Genomic DNA, 22,221 nt, shown 5'->3' with positions numbered 1-22,221 from the left:
GCATAGAGGATAAAAGAAATTTACTGTTCAAGTGAAATAGCTTGGGGCTACACTTGGATGTAGAAGAGGCAGAACATTGACTTAAATTTGGGCAAGCTGGAGTAGGTAAACAGGAAGATAGGACAGGACATGAATAAATATGGAGGTAGAGTAGTTAAATGAAATTATTAAAATAAATTTTCTCTCTTTGTAAAATAAGAGAGGCTAATTCTTGTAGCGTCTCATACCTGGGTTATTGCAGTGGTCTTTGCCTTAACATTTCTCAGAGGTGTGTCTAATATTAAACCCTTGTGTCTTCTTGAAAGTCAGAGGATGAGTATCAAATTATCTAAGAACTGCTCAAAGACTTGCCTCCATTTCTGCATGGGGGTGAGAATTGATAGAGGGAAAATGATAGAATTTGTCTCCCTTCCTGCTTTAACTTGTACTTTTTTATACCCTTTAGGAGGCTCAATGCTAAGGTTTGACAAGTTGTTTTTCAACTGTCTCTTGTAATTTTCATGTAGTTGATCTTGTACCTAACTTAGACTATGGGAGTGTGTTTGGGAAGATTGAGGAAGAGCAGTAACTGCTGATTGACCTGTGAGCTGGACCTGAGTAATCAAAGGCTCTCCCTCTCCTCTGTTCTTGGAATGTTGGTTCTACATGCTTCTCCCACTCCCAGAACTGCTTCAAGGATATCTCCTTGAGATAGTGTGTTGTATTGGGAACACCTGTGTGGTATATGTGGCTGAAGAACATTTAAGATTTGACAGGGGCAGGGGTAGAGCAGGGTACAGGGATCCACTCATCTTGCTGCTGTGTACCAGGACAAGTCTTGTACACAAATTCTCTTTGCTTGTTAAAACTGCCACCTACCAACCTGGAGTGGCCTGCCTCTGTTTTAGGTCTCTCCCTGCCTTCTGAGTAGAGAAGCGAGTTTCAGATTATACCCAGGAAGCTCCTGAGAAAGTTAAAAAACGAACAATTGGCCAGCCAGACAGAAAACCATAGAAATGGGAATGAGGTATCCAAATGGGGAAATTTCAAGATGGCTGGCAACGTCTATTTGGGGAGGGGTAGTCCTTGTGTTAGATGCTTATGATCACCTGTGAATTCTGGAAGGCCCTGAAAATGCAGCCAGTCTAATGTGCTTATTGGAGGAAATTCACATAACACACTGTGGCAAAGAAAGGAAACGAATGTCTGCTGCGGTGGGCTGGCCTCTACAGTGGGCAGCTCTGCTGGTCACCAGTTCTCAACTAGGGGTTGAAACTTGGGTCAGAAATCAGGAGAGCAGAAGTTAAAGGAGGGTATGGGAGTGTCCACTACGCTACTAGCTTTGGGACTGGCAGACCAGGTGGGAGAGCAGGTAGTAAGTTAGAGGCCATACCATGCTGTTTTGCAAAGCATAGGAGGGCACATAATGCCTCAGACTAAGATCTGGGTACTGTGACAAAGCCTGATTAGGATGCTATTGGGCATGTATTCTCTGAGAAAGTGATGAAAATAAAGAGGAAGATGTAGTGGTAATTGATGAGGAAGCACACAAAATGCCCCATGTCTTCTGACCCCTAATGCATAAGAAAATGTTAAATAGTAATTAAGTCAAAATTCATAGGAGAAAACTTGCATTCTCTCTCTGTTCCTTGAAGTTGTAAATCTTAGGTCTTTGAAATGTAAACATCCCAGGAGAGAACCAAAACATTGCCCACAGAAACAAAGGAGAAAAAAATAAAGAAAAAATACTTTTTTTTTCTTAATGTTTATTATTTTTGAGAGAGAGACAGAGAGCAGGCAGGGGAGGGACAGAGAGAGGGAGACACAGAATTGGAAGCAGACTCCAGGCTCTGAGCTGTCAGCACAGAGCCCAAAGCAGGGCTCCCAGCTGGGCTTGAACTCACAGTGAGATAGTGACCTGAGCAGAAGTTAGATGCTTAACCCACCAAGCCACCCAGGCGCCCCAAGGGAAAAGGCTTTTTAAAATATAGGCCACAGCAAAAGTTCCCTTGTTGATTGCATTGCAAAGACTCTCATCAGATCTTCAACCGGGGCCATTTTTAAGTCCATTGTCATTTGCAGAGGGTTATTGTTTTACTCTGATACTTTGACAAAAAAGTGTTCCTGCAAAAGTGTTTCATCTTCAAGAATTCATGGAAAAGACTTTGACAGATTTCTGAGATCAATTTGCCTTCTTGTGGGAGACACAATAACAAACCTTCCAAGAGCTTCCCCGAGCCTACCTGCCCAGCCCCACCGTATGTCTGGGGACCTGTCTCTGTTCTCCTTCCCTACACTGGTAAAATGAGTCCATTACATTGATGATAAAATGTTCACATGTAAAGACTTGCTCCTGCTGCATGACACCCTGCAGTCTTTGCTGGAATATCTGCAAGGGAAAAGATGAGCAATGAACCCGCAGAAAATTCAAGGCCCAGCCACCACGGTAAGGTTTTGGGTGTTGTCTCAAAATCTGTAATTGATAAGGTGCAAGCCTACCCAACCCCTAAATATGTGTAAGAGGCGCAAGCCTTTGTAGAAATTTGGGGGTTTTGAAAGACTTTTATTTCCCACCTGCCACAGTGCCTCTGCCTTGTATGCCTCCTGGTCAAGAAAGGACACATGTGGGACTGAGGATCAAGAAGCAAGCCATCTTTGGGAAAGCACACTACTAGCAAAGCCGATGAACGCTCTGGGCTTCTCCCAAGCAGGGCTACCATTTGAGTTAGATGTGTCTGTGACCGTGAAGGTATGGATCAGCCACCATGACGGAGACAGAGGGGAATGTCCTTGGGAGTTTGGTCTGATGTCTAGCAGGTGGCAGATACCCTGTATACCCTAGTAATAGCTCCTCACAGTGTACACAGCCCTCTTCCAGGGAGAGCCTCTCACATAGCAGCTGGTGGGTTGAGCTCTGAGGGTCTGGCAGGTGATTACGCATGAGCTGTGGCTGTTAACCCTTTGCACTGTCAGGGGCTGTTCTAAAGGGATTAACCCTATGGCTCAGACAATGGGAAGCTGAGGGGTGGATGATCATACATAAGCCCTTGTGGGGTCAAGACTTATATAGAAAGACATTTGGGTTCATCTGCAAGATCCTGGGGTGCCTCATCGTTTTTCATGTTCTGGCTTATAGGGTATTGCCAGCCCTCCGTCAATCAGGAAGCTGATGCCCTATTTGGGGCTCAAGCCTTTACTGACCCTTCAGCAGATAGAGTAGATTGAATGCATAGAAATAGTGGCCTCACAGAGTGCCTGAGTGGGATGGCATATTGCCAGGGGTGCTGGATTGCCCTTGAGACACGATGACTTGGTTAATAAAGTAACAGCATGTCCTGTGATTCTTAAATAACACCCAAAGTAACTGCCAAGAGACTCTGCGGCCATCCATCAGAGTTCTCAAGTGGTGATGGATTGGCAAATTGTTTATATTGATCCCTTCCCACTTGGTTTGTATCGACACTACCTCTGGCCTAAACTTTCCTCTGCCTTCGTGCAAATCAGGTTGCCACAATTAGGGAATTAGAGAAAAACTGAGTACCATGTATGACTACTCTCATCCAATAAATAGTGACCAGGGATCACATTTTAAATGTCATGATATGCAACACTGGGCCATAGACATGAGATGGAAGTTCCGTCTCCCCTATAACCCACATGTGGCAAGGTTGATAGAAAGGAAAAATGGAATACTAAAGCAGCAAATTAAACTGTTAGCAGGTAGAACCTGTGTCTGGGTGGACTAAAGTACTGTCCCAGGCTTTAATACATTTACGTGTTCAACCACCAGGGCCTACTGCCCCATATGCAAGCCTGGGGACCCATGCCGCGGCACCCAACGCCAGGGATGTATGGAAGTTGGGGAGAACCACTGCCTTGACTTTCACCATGAATCAATGTGCTTTGCTGCTGAGAACAAGTCCCATCACACCTGGGAAAGGAATTTTCTACTGGAGTTTACAATGGGACTGACAGAAAAGGAATCAGTGTGTATTTCTATAGTTGCAGTGCCGACAATGATCCATTTGTCAATAGAAATAAAAACAGTACAAAAATGAATGAGGATAGAAATATATTAGGGATCCAGTTTGGTATATCTTTTGGCTTTTGTATTTTCAGATATTATGTTTTCATGTTTTTTCTTTCCTTGGGAAATTTCAAGTCATTTGACTATCTAGATTTCTTCTTTGTGAAAATATTAGCCCTTTTAAGTGGACTTTCCTTTGTTTTCTATTTGGATTAATTCTTGATGATTTGTGGCAGACTGTTTCTTCTGTCTATAATTAACTTCTGTTTCTTATAATTTGTTGTTCTCACTTTTGCACACAGAATGAGCTGAGAATAAGAGGCCAGTTGAATGGTTTTCAGGTGAAAGCCTCAGACATGCTTAACATTGGTTTTGTTAGTATTTTGTAGGCTATATCTATGTTTAGTTTTCCTGATTTGTTTTGGAAAACCTTCCTGTCCATATCTGAACAAAGCCTTAACATGCTGTTTTAATAAAATAATATTTTTATTATAAAATAATATATGCTTCATGTAGAGAATACTACAGAAAATACAAAGGAGAAAATAAAATCAGCCATCATTTGATCACACAGAGATAACTATTATCATTTTGGTGCATTTTTTTCTAGTCATTTTTATATGCACATTTAACAAAAGTATTCGTAATGTGTGACCTGATTCATTTCTGTTCTATTTCGTGAGCCACAGGTCTAGAATATTGTTAAATGTGATGATTATAGTCATCCTTGTTTGCCTTCCTAGTTCAATGGAACATCTTTCCCAAAGTGCTCAGTAGAATATTAATATGTGATATTTATGACAAGTGTTTTGTGGTCAGGTAAGTTAGAGAAACACAAAGTGAAACACATTTATTTTTCTTTATTTGCAGGAATTCCCAGGGCCTTAAGTATGCCATGTCTTGTGATATGCAGAAGGAGAGTTTACAGGCTTCAAGTTTTCCAACCTTACGTGAGTGCAGATTCCTTAGTATTTTCCCAGAAAGTCTTTTATGAAATATCCTCTGGGAAATATTTCTCTTAAGTTTCACTTTTAAGTATGATGTTGCTCTTGGCTTTAGATAGATAATATATTCTAATGAGGCTAACAAAGAATACTATTTTTGTTCATGAAGTTGCTTTAAACTTTTAAAACCAGGAATGAATTTTGAATTGTATTAAGCGTATTTTTGGACATCTATTGCAATGACTATATGTATGATTTTTCTACATTGATCTATATGATATATTAATAGATTCCTGAATGTAAATCTGATTTTATTTTACTAGCTTATGCTTTCAGTGTCTGTGTATATAAACCAAAGATTGTGATGATATCTCTCTCAAAAAAATGTTAAAATGAAGTAAGTAGCTGCATGTAATGTAATTAGCACCAATTCTGGAAAATAGCTGTTATGATGAAATAGCTTTGGATGTAATTAGCACCAATTCTGGAAAATAGCTGTTATGATGAAATAGCTTTGGCTATAACCCATAAGTTTTGATAAGTAGTTCACTTAGTTTAATTTTTTTCTACATGATGTGTAATTGTTTTAATTTGCTCTTTGAGCCAGTAGCTATGTAGATTATGTTTTACATTTTCATTTAGGTTAGTTAAAATAAATTATTAATTTCTTGCTCTATGGCACTTTGACCAGTGACTGTGGTTTGAATAGTATTTGCTTTAGGAATTTGAGATTTCTCTATTATGGAGTGATATATTATCATTAAAAACAATCTTTGTTCCAAATACATTTGCAAAGACAGTTTCTTTTGTAGGCTATAGTTTCTTTTATAGTTATGGATTTAGAACTATAGTTGAATTATTCAAATTCTCAATAAGAAGTACTTAAGAGCTTACTGGGTTTTACCACATTAATAAAAGAAAGGATAAGAACCATATGATCTTGTCAATAGATACAGAAAAAGCATTTGACAAAATACAGCATCTTTTCTTGGTAAAAACCCTCAAGAAAGTAGGGATAGAAGGAACATTCCTCAACATCTTAAAGGCCCTATATGAAAAACCCACAGCTAATATCATCCTCAATGGCAAAAACTGAGAGCTTTCCTCGTAAGGTCAAGAACACGACACACTGTTGTTCAGCATAGTACTGGAAATCCTAGCCTCAGCAATGAGGCAACAAAAATAAATGAAAGGCATAGAAATTGGCAAAGAAGAAGTCAAACATTGACTCCTCAGAGATGACATGATACTCTACGTGGAAAACCTGAAAGACTCTACCAAAAAACTGCTAGAACTGATATCGTCAATTCAGCAAAGTCACAGGATGTTTCTATACACCAATAATGAAGTAGCAGAAAAGGAAATCAAGGAATCAATCCAATTTATAATTACACCAAAAAAAACATAAGATACCTAGGAATGGACCTAACCAAAGAGTTAAAAGATCTGTATTCTGAAAACTATAAAAAGCTTATGAAAGAAATTGCAGAAGACACATAAAAAATGGAAAAACATTCCATGCTCATGGATTGGAAGAACAAATACTGTTAGGACATCGATTCCACCCAAAGCAATCTACACATTCAATGCAATTCCTACCAAAATAACACCAGCATTATTCACAGAGCTAGAACAAACAACCCTAAAATTAATATGGAACCAGAAAAGACCCTGAATCACCAAAGTAATGTTGAAAAAGAAAACCAAAGCTGAACGCATCACAATTCTGGACTTCAAGCTATATTGCAAAGCTGTAATCATCAAGACAGTATGGTATTGGCATAAAAGCAGACACATAGATTGATGGAACAGAACAGAGAACCCAGAAATAGATCCACAAATGTATAGCCAACTAATCTTCAACAAAGTAGGAAAGAGTATCCAATAGAAAAAAAGACAGTCTCTTCAGCAAATGGTGTTGGGAAAACTGGACAACAACATACAGAAGAATGGACCTGGACCACTTTCTTACATCATACACAAAAATAAACTCAAAATGGATGAAAGACCTAAATGCGAGACAGTAAATCATCAAAATCCTAGAGGAGAAAACAGACAGCAACCTCTTTGATCTCCACTGCAGCAACTTCTAACTATATGTGTCTTTGGAAACAAGGGAAATAAAAACAAAAATGAACTATTGGGAGCTCATCAAAATAAAAAGCTTCACACAGTGAAGGAAACAATCAAAACTACAAGGCAACTGACTGAATGGGAGAAGATACTTACAAATGACATATCAGATAAAGGGTTAGTATCCAAAATCTATAAAGAACTCATCAAACTCAACACCCAAAAAACAAATAATTCATTGAAGAAATAGGTAGAAGACATGAATAGACACTTTTCTAAAGAAGACATTCATTCAGATGGCCAACAGGCACATGAAAAGATGCTCAACGTCACTCATCATCAGAGATATACAAATCAAAGCCACGATGAGATACTACCTCACACAGTCAGAATGGCTAAAATTAACAACTCAGGCAACAACAGATGTTGGCGAGGATGCGGAGGAAGAGGAACCCTTTTGCACTGCTTTTGGGAATGCAAACTGGTGCAGTCACTTTGGAAAACAGTATGGAGATTCCTCAAAAAATTAAAAATAAAATTACCCTATGGCCCAGCAATTGCACTACTAGGTATTTATCCAAGGGATACAAAAATGCTGATTCAAAGGGGCACATGTACCCCAGTGTTTATAGCAGTGCTATCAAGAGCCAGATTATGGAAAGAGCCCAAATGTCTGATGAATGGATAAAGAATATGTAGTGTACACCCCCCCCCCCCCCACAGGAATACTACTCAGTGATCAAAAAGAATGAACTCTTGCCATTTGCAACAACGTGGATGGAACTAGAGTTCATTATGCTGAGTGAAATACATTAGAGAAAGACAAATACGGGATTTCACTCATGGGTAGAATTAAAAAAAAAAAACACGGGGCACCTGGGTGAGTCAGTTGGTTTAGTGTCCGACTTTGGCTCAGGTCGTGATCTCACAGTCCAAGAGTTTGAGCCCCGCGTCAGGCTCTGTGCTGACGGCTTGGAGCCTGGAGCCTGCTTTGGATTCTGTGTCTCCCTCTCTCTCTCTGCCCCTCCCCTGCTCATGCTCTGTCTCTCTGTGTCTCAAAAATAAAAACATTAAAAAAAATAAAAAAAATAAAAAAACAAATGAACATAGGGGAAGGGAAGGAAAAATAAGATAAAAAGAGAAAGGGAGAAGGGGTGCCTGTGTGGCTCAGTCAGTTAAGTGTCCGACTTCAGATCAGGTAATGATCTCACAGTCCGTGAGTTCGAGCCCCGCATCGGGCTCAGTGTTGACAGCTCGGAGCCTGCAGCCTGCTTCAGATTCTGTGTCTCCCTTTCTCTAACCCTCTCCCATTCATGCTCTGTCTCTCTCTGTCCCAAAAATAAATAAATATTAAAAAAATTTTAAAAAATAAATTAAAAAAAAGAGAAAGGGAGGCAAACCATAAGAGACTCTTAAATACAGAGAGCAGACTGAGGGTTGCTGGTGGGGAGGTGGGTGGAGGGATTGGCTAAATGGGTGATGGGCATTAAAGAGGGTACTTGTTGGGATGAGCACTGGGTGTCATATGTAGTGATGAATCACTGGGTTCTACTCGAAACCAATACTACATAGTATGTTAACTAACTTAAATTTCAATAAGTTAAAAAAAAAAGAGTTTACTGGGCTTTGCCTAAAAATTGATTTTTAGGGTACCTGGGTGGCTCAGTAGGTTAAGTGTCTGACTCTTGATTTTGGCTCAGGTCATGATCTCATGGCTTGTGGCTTCGAGCCCTGTGTTAGGCTCCAAGCTGACAGCATAAAGCCTGCTTGGGATTCTCTCTCTGCCCCTCTCCTGCTCACTCTGTCTCTCAAAATAAATAAACTTTAAAAACTTCAAAAATTAATGAAAAAGTTTTTTGTCTGAAATTATTACCATTTTGACCATTTTTTTGTACTTGTCTATTTGTCATCTTTTCTTTTTTGACTACGTAAACCATCAAAAGTTAAATTCTCCCAGTGCAGTTTTGTTTCTGTCAGTCTTTTAACAGTTTGAATTTTACTTATATTTGACAGTGTATATATATATATATATATATATATATATATATATATATATATATACTGGCCTATATGTGTGTGTGTGTGTGTGTGTGTGTGTGTATATTTCTGGCCTATATATATATATATATATATACAGCATATATACACATATATACATATATATATATATACATATATATATTTGATTTATCACTTAAAGTTTTATGATGCTGTGTCTTGCTTGTGGATTATATTTTTTTATCAATACAAAATAACATCCAGCTTTATATTTAGTTATCGTTTAGTTCATCTGATAAGTGGTGCTAACTTTTTTGGTTACTTTGTTGACTGCTAACTCAGGATAAAAACCTACTCAAAGGCCACATTGTTCAAGTGAAGATGAGTGTATTACTTACTGCAGTAAGAAAGGAAACCATGGGTGGGTGGATATTTAAAGAGTTTTATGGTTTGGTTTAAGATGGGTCTCCCATGCAGGGATCCAAGTGGAATTGTGCAATTTTTGATATTACAATTTAGGGTTGGTGGGCACAGCAAAGATGAAAGTTTTGAAGGAAGTCTTCAATGAGTAAATGAGTAAACAGTTGTTTGAGTAACTTGATGAGTAAACAGTTGTTTGATAACAAAGAAGTCTGCTCATTTAAGAAATCTCTCTTTCTGAAAAGTGGGCTATTCATTCTAATGCCTGAGGAGGAGGGAAGTTGATCAGTCCATTGTTTGGATAAATGGATTTTAAAGAGTTCATGAAACGAACAATAATGTTATTTGAAACTTTATATTCCTCGCCAAGAATTTACTGGAATAGTAAAATCATGTTAATGGAGGACAGTCAATTCTCCATCCTATTAAATTCATGGTTGCAGACAGTTTGTTCTCAATTTGACAAATCTTTGCCTATCTTTTAAAAACATCTTAATGCCATTTTATTTTAGGTATGTCTCTTGGAAGCAGCTTATGTTTAGATTATGTCGCTTAACTCAATTTGAGAATCTCTGGATGGTAATAGAGAAATATAAGCTTCTTGTACTATATTCAAATATTTTATCCTAAGTCCTCCATCTTTTTTGGTATTAGTCTTATAAAACGTGGCTGTTCCCTTTGGTTTTATCTTCTGTAGTAATTGAAAACTGTAGTCTTCATCAATGTTAAAATAATCTGAATCTCAGCCGTTAACTGAATACATGCTACTTTTTATATCTCTTCTTTATTTAATTATGTTTTTAAATTTTATTTTAGGGAGAGAGAGCACAAACAGGGAAGGGCAGAAAATCTCAAGCAGGCTCCATACTCAGTGTGGAGCCTGATGTGGGGCTTGATTCCATGACCCTGGGATCATGATCTGAGCCGAAATCAAGAGATGCTCAACTGACTGAGCCACTCAGGCGCCCCTATTTATGTTCCTTTAAATTTTACTTTGTTGTCTTTGAGTTTCCTCAACTAACTGTCCTTCCATTTTATTGTTTGATTTTTCCTTAGACTTTCTGGCCTATTTGGCCACCTTTTATTGCATTCTACTGAAGGTCCCTTAAAGTTGTCTGGCACTTTTCTTTTGGTTCTTTGACTAAATGAGATTCAGGGCTTTGTTCGTTCTCTGAGTCTTCAAAGATAATTTTCCCTTTCCCTCAGATTCAGTTATTATTATTATTTTTTTAAACCACCTTCACATCCTCCCCCCTGAACATTCCATTTCTCATGAGGAAAGAAATGTCAAGAACTCAGCGTGCCAACTTGTATGTGGCTTATGTTGGCTTCACTACCTATTTGGGTGGCTGTTGAAAATGCTTCTCAAAGCTAGTGATCTTGGCCTTTCCTACATCTCATTCTTTATTCTCTGAAACATTAAATTAATGGTTTTTCTCAGCGGTTCTCAACAGCGGCAATTACCAGAATGTATCAATTATAGAGCTTTAAAAAGTACATATTTCTGGACTTTAAACCTGGAAATTCTGTGCATGTATGTGTGTGTATGGAAGACTAATGGAGCAGGGTTTGGAAACCCGTCTTACAAAAACCAGATTTGATTTAACAGTCCTGGATCAGTTACTGTCTGCAGCGAAGGTGAGGTTTCCACTCCAGATGCAAGAAGAATCCTTGTGCTTTGTGTCTGTCTGATTGTGGCCGCCAAGACTGAACGGTGTGTGGGTGGAGATACAGGGCAGAAACATTATAAAAACGGAGAAACACAAAGAGAGAATTTTTGCAACTCAGAAATAACCTTGTAAATAGTGAAGAGCCTGTTTCATTCCAAAAAGAATTAAAATTCAAATTAAAAAAAAACACAACAGATTTGAGTACTGCAGAGTACTGCAATTAGTGCTGTATTTTTCTCAGTTCCCACCAATTTGCTTCACTTTTGGAGACTATTCCTTCTGGCAACACTAGCTTCACAGGCGAGCAACCTGTGCATTTGCACAGAGGTCTGTACTTGGAGGGCCCATGCTTGGTTTGATTTTCTGTTGTCTCTGTCTTGAAACTCTTAATTTTATCTTTGAACTTGAGTGTTGTAAGTGAGGTCCAGTGGGACCGTGGAGAATGTGTGTGGGCAGGGTCTGCGTGCCTGACATCCCTCACAGCCCCATTTACGCGTTGCCTTTCTGACACTCCTGGAGCATAGAATCCTGGTGGAGCCACAATGTGTGGGATCCTGAAAGACTCACAGTGAGTACCTCTGTGACCTAGTGTATCAATTTCCTTTTGCTGCCGTGGTAAATTACCACCAGTTTAGTGGCTTAAACAATACGGATTTATTTTCTTACAGTTTTGGGGTCAGAAATCTGAAGTATGTGTCAGACAGCTAAAATCAGTCTGCCTTCTTTCCAGAAGCTGTAGGGGAGAATCTATTCTCTTGATTTTTCTGGCTTCTAGAGGCTGCCTTCATTCTTTGCCTCATGGCTGCGTCCTCTGCTGTCTTTAAAGCCAGCAGTATAGAATTTCCAAAGTTCTTTCTCAGCTTCTGTTGTTACATTACCTCCTCTGAATCTGTGATCCTCCTGCCCTCTTATAAGAGTTACGTTGGACCTTCCTGGATAATCTAGGACAATCCCCGGTCATAACATCCTTAACTGATCACGTCTACAAAGTCCCTCCTGTCATGTATGGTAACATACTCACAGGCTTTAGGGATTAGGATGGGGATATCTTTGGGGGGTATTTTTTAACTACCACACTAAGGGAGGACACCACCATTTCCATCTGAACCAGAACTTGCTTCCAACACAGAAAAAAGCCAGTGGAATTTCTAGAAACACAGATGACTGAGCAGCCCTATCATTTCTTGTTCATGGCACTTCCCTGCAATTAGCCAACTACTTGGGCTTAAAATGATGCCACAGTTTCTTTCACTTTCAGTCCATCCTTCTTCACCAATGAGTATTGGTAGCTTGTGTGTGTGTCAAGAATTGAAATAAAGATAGTGGCAGTAGTTCCCCTGTTGTGTGGAATGGAATACTTCTGCATGTATGAGCTATGAAATACATTGTGTTGTTTGGTGACTTTGCACATGAGGTAAATGCTTTCATGTTTACGTTTAAAACCAGCACCATACAATATAAAAATGCACCGTAAAATTCATGTTAATAATTAAAATTTTGAATTTTCTCAGAACGGCCTTAAGTAGCAAATAACAAACACTAGATGAGAGAGAGAGCTCATTGAAGAATGACAAAACATGGCATCTCAGTACCTTTACAGCACTTTCATGATTTCTGAGTAGGGGTTCCACATTTTCAGTGTGCATGGGACCTTGCAGAGTATGTGGCTGGCCCTGATTCCAGGAACCGAAGAACTCTGTTCATCTTCCATATTTCGTATATGCGTGCACATAGACGTACACACGTACATGCATGCAAGTGTACGTGTGTATCTATGTATTTGTGACGAAGGGAGTTGCTTTCTCTAAACTGAAAGGAAGTAGATACCTGTGGGAGGGGGAGAGCAAGAGGAAGCAGCGTTCTGGTTAGGGTCTTCTCTCTCAGCTTCTGCAGATTTTTTCTTTTTTTTTTTGATTTCTTCATATCAGCAGGTTTCAAACTTTTTGGTAACAGGAACTCTTCCCTATAATATCTTAACTTTATTGAAGATGGCAATTAGCTTTCTTTGTGTATTACATTTATTAATGTTTACCATAATTAGAAATGAAAATTAAAAAATTTATAAAGAGCTTATTAATCTATTAAAAATATCATTAATTGGCTATTATGAGAAGGAAAGCTAGTAAAAACAAGATAAAAGGGGCCAGTCAGATGCCCGAGGCTGGATACTCCCCTTGCATACTTTTGGCTCCTGTAATCTTACTTGTTTCCTTCCTCCACCAACTACTTATGTAGTACCACTGACAAGGGCCCCCCTCCCCTTTTTCTTTTGTCTCTCAACCCCCTACCATCCCAGCCGTAAAAGAAGCCCGATGCCAAGGTTTGGGGCTCAGCCTTTGGAGGTGACTTGGCTGGATCGGCACCGGTACGCAATAAACAGTCTTTTCTGATCCCCTGAGTGCGTGTGGCTTGTCTCTTCCTGGGCACTGAGTATTTGCTGTAACAATTACATGATTAAATTTTAAAAATAAGGATTAACTGTATTTTTCTAAATAGAAACTGAGTAATAGGAGGAGCTTTGTTTTACATTTCTATAAACTTCTTTAATATCTGGCTTGATAAAGGACAGCTGGAATTGTGTATCTTTTCATACATTTAATTTGTTGTGATATCACATATCATGTTGCTGTTGGAAAATTTCACAGCACATCCATGACAGAATCATACTGAAACATGCAAGTAACATCTTATATTATTATGAAAATACTTTTGACTATTTTCACTGGGGTTCCTGACCACACTATGAAAACTGCTGACTTACGTCATGTGTTCCCTTGCCATAGGGCCTTTGCATGGACTCTGACCTCTGAGTGAGACACTGATTTTTCTCTTCCATCAATTCTTCCTCTTTCTCAGCTTGAAGATAATTTGCCTTAGGAAGCCTTCTCTTATTCCCTATAAAAGGTTGTATTCTGTTGTGTTAGGCTTTTATAATGCTAGGTACTTCCTATTTAAAATCCGTTGTCACAGTTCTACATACATCTGTATGATTATGTTTCTTTCTCTCCTACAAGAGTAGAAATTTCAAGAGAATAGGACTGTGTCTCACCATTGCATCCCCAGTATGAAACATAGTATCACAGTCCATGTAGGTTCTGAAAAGTTGTTGGATAAATAAGTATGTTAATCTCAATAATATGGTAGATTTACCATCTATCATAAATTTCAAAAAATTACAAATGTCAATCAATAGAAGCATTGTCTTCTCTTAAGATGAAGACGTAGAAAATTATAAGCATATTCCTTTTGCATCACAACAAAATAAGAAGATGGTGATCAAGTTAAAGCATGAGGGATTTGAGTCAAAAGAATTTCTTGGTATTTAGTTTGTACTTTAAACTAAAATTTTGGGATGACAAGCCAAGGAGCTGGCTACCTCTACATATATGTGGAATACTAGATAATAGGTGGACTGTTACATTGACATCCAGGTGATTGGTTGGTGGATTACATATTTACATTAGTGTTGAATAGAACCAAGGTAACAGAAAAATCGGTAAAGACCTCTTCTTTTGAAGTTTCTGCTGGAAATGTTAGGGAGATGATTTTGTGATTAAAAAAATTTTTTTTTAAATCTCATGAGTATACGAAAATATCTTTTTTTCATAACTAAGAAAAATTAAGAAAAAATAATATGCATAGTCAATGGGATGCACAGATTCTTTTTTTAAAAAGTTTATTTATTTATTTTGAGAGAGCGAGAGTGAGCAAGAATGGGGGAGGGGCAGAGAGAGAGAGAGGGAGAGAGAGAGAGAGAGAGAGAGAGAATCCCAAGCAGCCTCCAAGTTGCCAGCACAGAGCCCGATGCAGGGCTCAATCTCATGAACCATGAGATCATGACCTGAGCTGAAATCAAGAGATGGATGGCCAACTGACTGCACCACCCAGGCACCCCTAGGACATATTTTAGATCTATGAGAAACTCATCCTTATACTCTGCTGAAGCACTATTGTGCAATGTGCCCTTAGAGAGCTTTGCAGGGGCCCATGGGCATTACAACCAGTCTTAACACGGGAAAAATAATCAGAGTGTCTACTGGAGCATTGGGAAGATAAAAGTGAAATTCCATTCTTTTTCTTTTTAAAGTTTATTTATTTTGAAAGAGAGAGAGAGAGCAAGCAAGCACAAGTGGGGTAGGGGCAGAGAGAGAGACAGAGAGAGAGAGGGAGGGAGAGAGAATCCCAGGCAGGCTCTGCACTGTCAGTGCAGAGCCCAATGTAGGGCTCGAAATCATGAACGGTGAGATCACGACCTGAACCAAAATCAAGAGTTGGATGTTTAACCGACTGAACCACCCAGGCACCCCAGATGCATAGATTCTTGAATTTAGGGTAAAGTTTTGTATCTGTTTTAGGGGATGGATGGTTTTCTGGTTTCTTGATCTCTGGATTCTACGGCTGTACCTGATGTAAAGGTCCAGGTCTAACTTCCTTGTATCCCTGGTTCTAGTCCAGTGCTTGGACAAAGAAAGGTGCTTAATATTAATGAAGAAATTGCTGTTTGAAGCAAACTTCTTTCCTCTGCCTAACTCTCTAGTAACTGAACTGAGTTACTTGTAGTATGTAGTAAAAGTGGCTTGAGCAACCTGGGTTAGTGAACATTACATTTCCAATTCATTTTCTTTAATGTATAGGATTATATTGATAGTCTTGTTCACTTATCATTTTCTATTAGACAGAAGGGAAAAAGTAATCTATGTGGCTAAGCAGAAGTCATTAAGCTATTGTCTATTGAAGATTTCAAGGTCATTTCCATTTTTATGTTCCCCAGTTATTATACCAATCCAGCAGGCACTCATCTCCTTTGCCTCTTCAGGTATGAAATGGCAGCTGCTATACAGACACAGCTTGGTCACTGTTCACACAGTGGAGCAGAAGTTAATCACCCTTTGAAAACAATTGGCTGACATTAGACCAGAGAGTTAATTAAAGGGAAGCTGTTGAGACAAGAATTATGCTCCTTTTTAAAAAGTTTGCCTGTATGACTAACAGGCAAAATCATTAAGAATAAGAACAGAAATTTAGATTCCTAAATTCTAATAAGTTCTATTTACCTAAATTTTAGATTGGCTTAATCTAAATTTACTTTGTTCCCCTCTGTTTTTAATGTACTCTGCTTGGAAAATGATATTACACTGTTCAATGTCATCTGTCTTTTCACAGTTGTAAGAGCACTTTTTTTTTTTTTTTTTAAGTTTTGGCTTCTCATGCCTCTTTAGAATGAATTTTGTCTTTCTCTCAAGGCCCACTATCCAAAGTCACTGGATAAAAGACGCTATAAAATCTTCTTTTCTCTGGGTTTTAAGTCTTTGTAATTTTAAATCCATTGACTAATTTAGTGTCATTGAGTTTTCAATCTTCAGAGGGACTTCTTTTCATTTAATGGTCTTGCTTTCATTGAGATAAAGATATCTATTTTTAAAACACCTTTAATGCCAAGTGAAATTGAAATTATTAATTGAATTGTTCTGTATTTCCCCGTACAAAGGATTTTCTGATCCTATACCCTGTTATTTGCATGCATAGAAAGAACCAGAAAGGAGGTTAGTGGGAATGATCTACATTTTGGAATTAATGTATTCTTTTTGGAAACATAGCATCTATAATTTCAAGGTCAGCTTAGGGAGAAATAATACTTTAAGAACAGTACTCTTCCTGTGCACAAAGCTTCATATTTTCTCTTTACTGTTATATTACATTCGATTTTGGAGAGAACAGACTGGTGTAACATAATGTAACAGAACTTCATCTCTAGGACTTGACTTCCTGGATTCAAATCTCAACACCATACTTTACAGCCAAGTGGTTTTGCGTGAATTACTTAGTTCCAAGATACCTCTTTCCACATAGCTAACATGATAGTAGTAATAATATCTATCTCATCAGATGTTGTGAGGTTGCAGTAAATTGTTTCAAATAATTAAGTATATTTCTTAGAAAAAGGCCTTGTCCAGAGTTAGAAATATTAATCATCATCATCATCATCATTCAAGAATCTAGATGGAAATACGACCACAATTATACTCCTGAACCTCTATTCCCTACAGATTTGGAATACATACTGTTGGTTGGTAACTCCAACATCAATGCCCCTTCTTTTCTAACAGAATGCTGCTAGCAAAGGACCCAGTCATGGGTATAAATCATGAGGCATAAGCCAGTTATGGCTTTTGCAGTTTTAGCCAATGAGAGGTAAGAACAAATTTGCTGGGGATTTTCTGGATTTTTCTGGGATTTTTTTTCCCCGTTAAGCAAAACTGCCCATTTATATGCTTCGTTTCTTTTCCTGCTTTAGGTACTATAATGACATGATGGCTCGTGGTGTGGCAGCCATCTTGTGACAATGAGGATACAAACTTGAGGCAAAATCCTGGACTTTGAGAGTGACAGAACAGGAGGAGAAGAGGAAACTTGGTCTTTGATGGCATTTTTGAAAATGGGATCACTTTAGGCTTGTTAACAATAAATATTCTTTTTTTAAAAATGATTTTAAGTAATCTGTATACCCAGCATGGTGCTCAAACTCACAACCCCGAGATTAAGAGTCCACACTCCACTGACAAAGCCAACCAGGTACTACTGTTAACAACACATATTCTTAAAGTTTAAGATACCACCCGTAACTTTTCTTTACTTGCAGATGAAAGTATCTTAACTAATAGTTCAGCCATGAATTCTTTTGGATGCAAGTGGCAGAAACCCAGCTCAAACCAGGGAACTTACTTAGGCAGTTTATGAAGTCAAATGAATTGCTGCAAGAACGATGGTTGTTCTAAGGAACTCAGAGATGGAAACTAGGGTCTTGAACAACCTTGTATACTTCCCTCTCCATTTCTCCTCTTTGCTTCCTTCTCTGTCAAGCTCATTGTTCCTCCTGCAGATGAACTTTTTTTTTTTTGGTGGCATGGGTTTCTTTCTGGTCCATCTGTAAAAACAAAACAATAAAAACAGAGTCATCTCTCTCAGCTAGGAAAAGAATGGAAAAAAGCTAGGAAAGAATGCTAATTTCGTTCTTGGACCAATTGCTACAGCCAGGGAGGAAGGTTTTTATCAGCTCATTGCTTCGATTACGTCGTGAAGTCTTTCTGCTAGACTAATTGGGATAATGCACATATGACAGAGAATTACTGTGGCAAAGGCAGCCATCCTTTTATTTTCTAGTGTAAAAATTTCGTAGTTGTGAAAAATACTTTCCCCGAGGTCATTTGGGTCATGGTTTGAATTAGTTTTGATGTGTTTTTTTTTTTACTAGGGTCATTTCTAATTTCCCACTCATTTGACCTTCTGTGTATGTGACCAAAGAGAAACTTACAACCCAGAGGATTGTGGGAGAATGCTCCTGTGAAATTTGCTAATGTGTCTTACATTCTCATTTCACAGAGGCTACTGCATGGCGGGCTGTACTGCACGGGGATTTGAAAGGTACTCCAGGGTCTATTGGGATTCCAAATGGGGTAACAGATTATGTATCGAAACTACTTGGACTTTTGCCTGAGACTTCTAATGTCAGTCCTAAGCCTCCTGTGAAGACCTCTCCCTCTTTATCTCAAGTGTTTTTAGGAGGTCTCTCATAAATGCTCATTGGAAACCACATGGCAGGAGCACGTGGGTGGCTCGGTCACGTACGTGACCGACTCTCGATTTTGGCTCAGGTCATGATCTCGTGGTTGTGAGATCACGCTCCACGTTGGGCTCTGTGCTGAGCATGGAGCCTGCTTAAGATTCTCTCTCCCTCTGCCTCTGCCCCCTCCCCTGCTCGTGCTTATGTGCTCTCTCTCTCTCTCCCTCTCTCTCAAAAGGAAAGAAAAAAAGAAAAGAAAACCACGTGGTATTCCCTGAGCTCGGCTCCACAGAAGACGTGGCTGCTGGGCTCCACAGTGCCTGCTAAGTGTCATTGTCGTGGCTGGGCACTGCTGTCACACCTCAGATCTGCTGTTTCTCAGGTACTGCTGATCCCTGATCTGCGCTCGGCTGCCCTATTGGGCAGAGCACAGTGGTTTCTCCCTGCTCGCGGCAGCCCCTTGTTTGTCTGCCACCAAGCTGCCACTGCCACAGGTATGAGGAAGGCTCTGAGGTGGCCGAGCTACCCAGTGGCACATGGAAAAGTGTGGGGGATGCCTCTGCCCCTTTGTGTGCTACACTGTTAAAGGTGTTTCCAAACGTCAATATCTTACAGAGGTTTTAGTAAGCACCTGGCTCTTCTTCTTTTCGTGACCCCTCCCCTTTCCCTTTACTCTCATAACCGTGCTGCACAGCACCTAGAATTGCCTGAAGCTGTATCAGAGCCAGGCGTGTGATGTGCACCAGAATCATCGCCCCCCTTTCCTGGAAGAGGCCTCTGCTGTTTAGCCTAGCTTGTCCTCTTGACGTTTCTTTTTTCGTTTCTATTGTGGTGTTGTCTCCTGGGAGGTTATTCAGTTTGGAATGAAAATAGATTTCTGGCAGGCTTATTATCCACCCACCGTTTCACCCTGAATGTGCAAACTTATCTAATCTGAGAAGTGGGTATCACTAGATTCTGTGGTTTTTAGAACTTTTGGTTTAAAAGATCAGCAAAATTTCAGAAAAAAATGGACTTATATAGGTGTTGCAGCTCTATTTTGCTTAGTATGGAATTAAAAAAGGTAATCCAAAATACCCTCACTACTACTATTTATCCATTATTTCATAAATGAAGGACAAAACTTACGAATGATAAAAAATGACAGTTTTAGAAAAACATAATTTGTTTCAAAAATATACAATTGAAAATACACCTACAGACACAAATACCCAGCAGTACCTAAACCTGACTGCACTTCACAATGTACGTATATTTACAGAGTTTTGGACTTAATCTCTAGAGATGTTGATTCAAGACTGGTGATCTATATATTTAAAAAGCTCCCCAGCTAGCCTGACCAGTACGTACGCTATTTTTCTCTTCTTTTCTTCCCCCCCCCCCCCCCCCCCCCCAATGAAGTGGTGAAGAATCAACTGCAGATCAGCAGTGTCTATAGACTGGTTGTCGGGACACAGCTGGCTCAAATAAAATCTGGAGCCCTGGTTATCTGAGATTTCTCTGAGATAGCCATGTGCTTTCTTTCATCACTGAAAGGAGAAGTACTAAATGGTGAAATGTTGCAGATAGGAAAATTATGTGACTTGATCCAGGTCAAGCCTGACAAGTGAGTGTCAAGTGATAATGAAGCACCCGTCAGTCGGCACTGACTGCTAGAATGTCATGCTGGAAAGTGGCTAAGGATCAGCTCAAGCTCAGAAGAAATGACTGTCATGATTGATTAGCAGCGTCTCTTGTAGGGTAGGAGTATCGTAGCATACCTGACATGTACTTGCCATGTTTCGTCTGCCTCCTGGTAGATCTATTCATAATGTTGAGAAAATATTAGTGGTTTTAAGTGTTCTAGCATTCTATTCATTATAGTACAATAATAGTCTATTTGGAACCATACTAAATAATGCCTGAATGTCATCTCAAAAGTCTTTGTGCATTAAGAAGTCATTTAATCCAGAATTGAATTACAATTATTGCATTTAAATTGAGGCCATACTGTTGTGTTACATCTGGATGGCTGCTAAGGCACCTTACTGTTTACTGAATGAACATTTATTGGCTGTTTGCTACATATCAATTCTAGGCAGTGAGTTAGGGGGAAAGTATGGAGAGAGTTCTTACTTGCAGGGACTTTATCTATAGGGGAAAGCAGATCTATAAGCAAATGATAACAATATAAAATATGTACAAGGGGTACCTGAGTGGCTCAGTTGGTTAAGAGTCTGATTTTGGCCCATGCCATGATCTCACAGTTCATGAGTTTAAGGCCTGCATCAGGCTCTATGCTGATAGCTTGGAGCCTGGAGCCTGCTTCAGATTGTGTGTCTCCCTCTCTTGAACTCTGTCTCTCTCTGTCTCTCAAAAATGAATAAACGTTAAAAAAAATTAAAAATAAATAAAAAATATGTACAAAACACTCCATAAACAGGTAAAGGAAAGATTAGCTAAATTTTATTTATTATTATTTTAAAAGTGTTTATTTATCTTGAGAGAGAGAGAGAGAGAGAGCTAGCACAAGCAGGGAAGGGGAAGAAAGAGAAGGAGAAAGAGAATCCCAAGCAGGCTTCATGCTATCAGTGCAGAGCCTGATGTGGGGCTCGATCCCACAAGCCATGAGATGATGACCTGAGCCAAAATCAAGAGTTGGACACTTAACCAAATGAGTCACCCAGATGCCCCAAGATTGCTAAATTTTAATTTAATTTAATTTAATTTTATTTATTTCTTTTTAAAAGTTTACTTTGAGAGACACAGAGATAGCACAAGCAGTGGAGGGGCAGAGAGAGGGAGAGAGAGAGAATCTTCGGTATAAGCTCAGCACGATCAGCACAGAGCCAGATGCAGAGCTTGAACTCACGACCTGTGAGATCATGACATCAGCCGAAACCAAGAGTCCGATGCTTAACCAACTGAAACATCCAGGTGCCCCAAGATCAGCTAAATTTTAAAATGAATAAAGAGAAATAGCATATTTCAATTAGTGGAAGAAGTTAGCAGAGTAACTTGTTTCAAACACTATGCTGTGGTAAGACCTAGAATGTGTTGCTGAGTCTGGTAATTGTGTCTTCGGGCTATAGATTTTTACAGCATCAGCTAGACATTATATTTACTTTGAAAAAAAACATCAAATTTCATTTATAGTGTTTCATGGTATTTATCTTACATTTTACTAGCATATTTATCTAGAACCTTCCTCCCTCAGTAGATCGTAAGCTGATCTATACAAATAGGACATCTATAAAAATAAGAGTTTGAAGAATGGAGTGAATGTCCTGACAGTAATCCCGTATTTGTTAACTGTGTGACCTTGGGCAAGGAAGTTAAAAAAAATTCTTCATAGCTTCTCGTCTGCAAAATGAAAATAATAATAACTGTCACTGAGGTTGTTGTGAACATTAAACAAGGAAATATATAAAAGTTCTTAGCACAGTGCTTGGCACTTAGTAAGTGCTCAATAAATGTGAACTATTGCTATTATTATTATTATATGTCCTTGAGCTCTAAATCAATGCCTGTGTCACAGTGAGCACTTAGTAATTGTTTGTTGTTTGTGTT

At 39.0% G+C, this 22,221-nt stretch overlaps 1 long non-coding RNA gene across 1 annotated transcript in view; it reads left to right on the top strand.

Moving 5' to 3' along the window:
• Positions 1-18,934: 18,934 nt before the first annotated feature.
• LOC132692477 (uncharacterized) overlaps positions 18,935-22,221 on the top strand; it is a 78,634-nt gene continuing 75,347 nt past the window's right edge. The window contains exon 1 of the long non-coding RNA XR_013554916.2: positions 18,935-19,054. This is a non-coding gene — a long non-coding RNA (uncharacterized LOC132692477). The remainder of the gene's footprint in view (positions 19,055-22,221) is intronic.

The sequence above is a fragment of the Panthera onca genome, chromosome B1 (assembly GCF_046562875.1).
Source record: "Panthera onca isolate mPanOnc1 chromosome B1, mPanOnc1 haplotype 2, whole genome shotgun sequence".
Classification (NCBI taxonomy): Eukaryota; Metazoa; Chordata; class Mammalia; order Carnivora; family Felidae; genus Panthera; species Panthera onca.
Note: the sequence above shows the minus strand (reverse complement) of the source record. Positions and strands in the feature narration are given on the sequence as shown.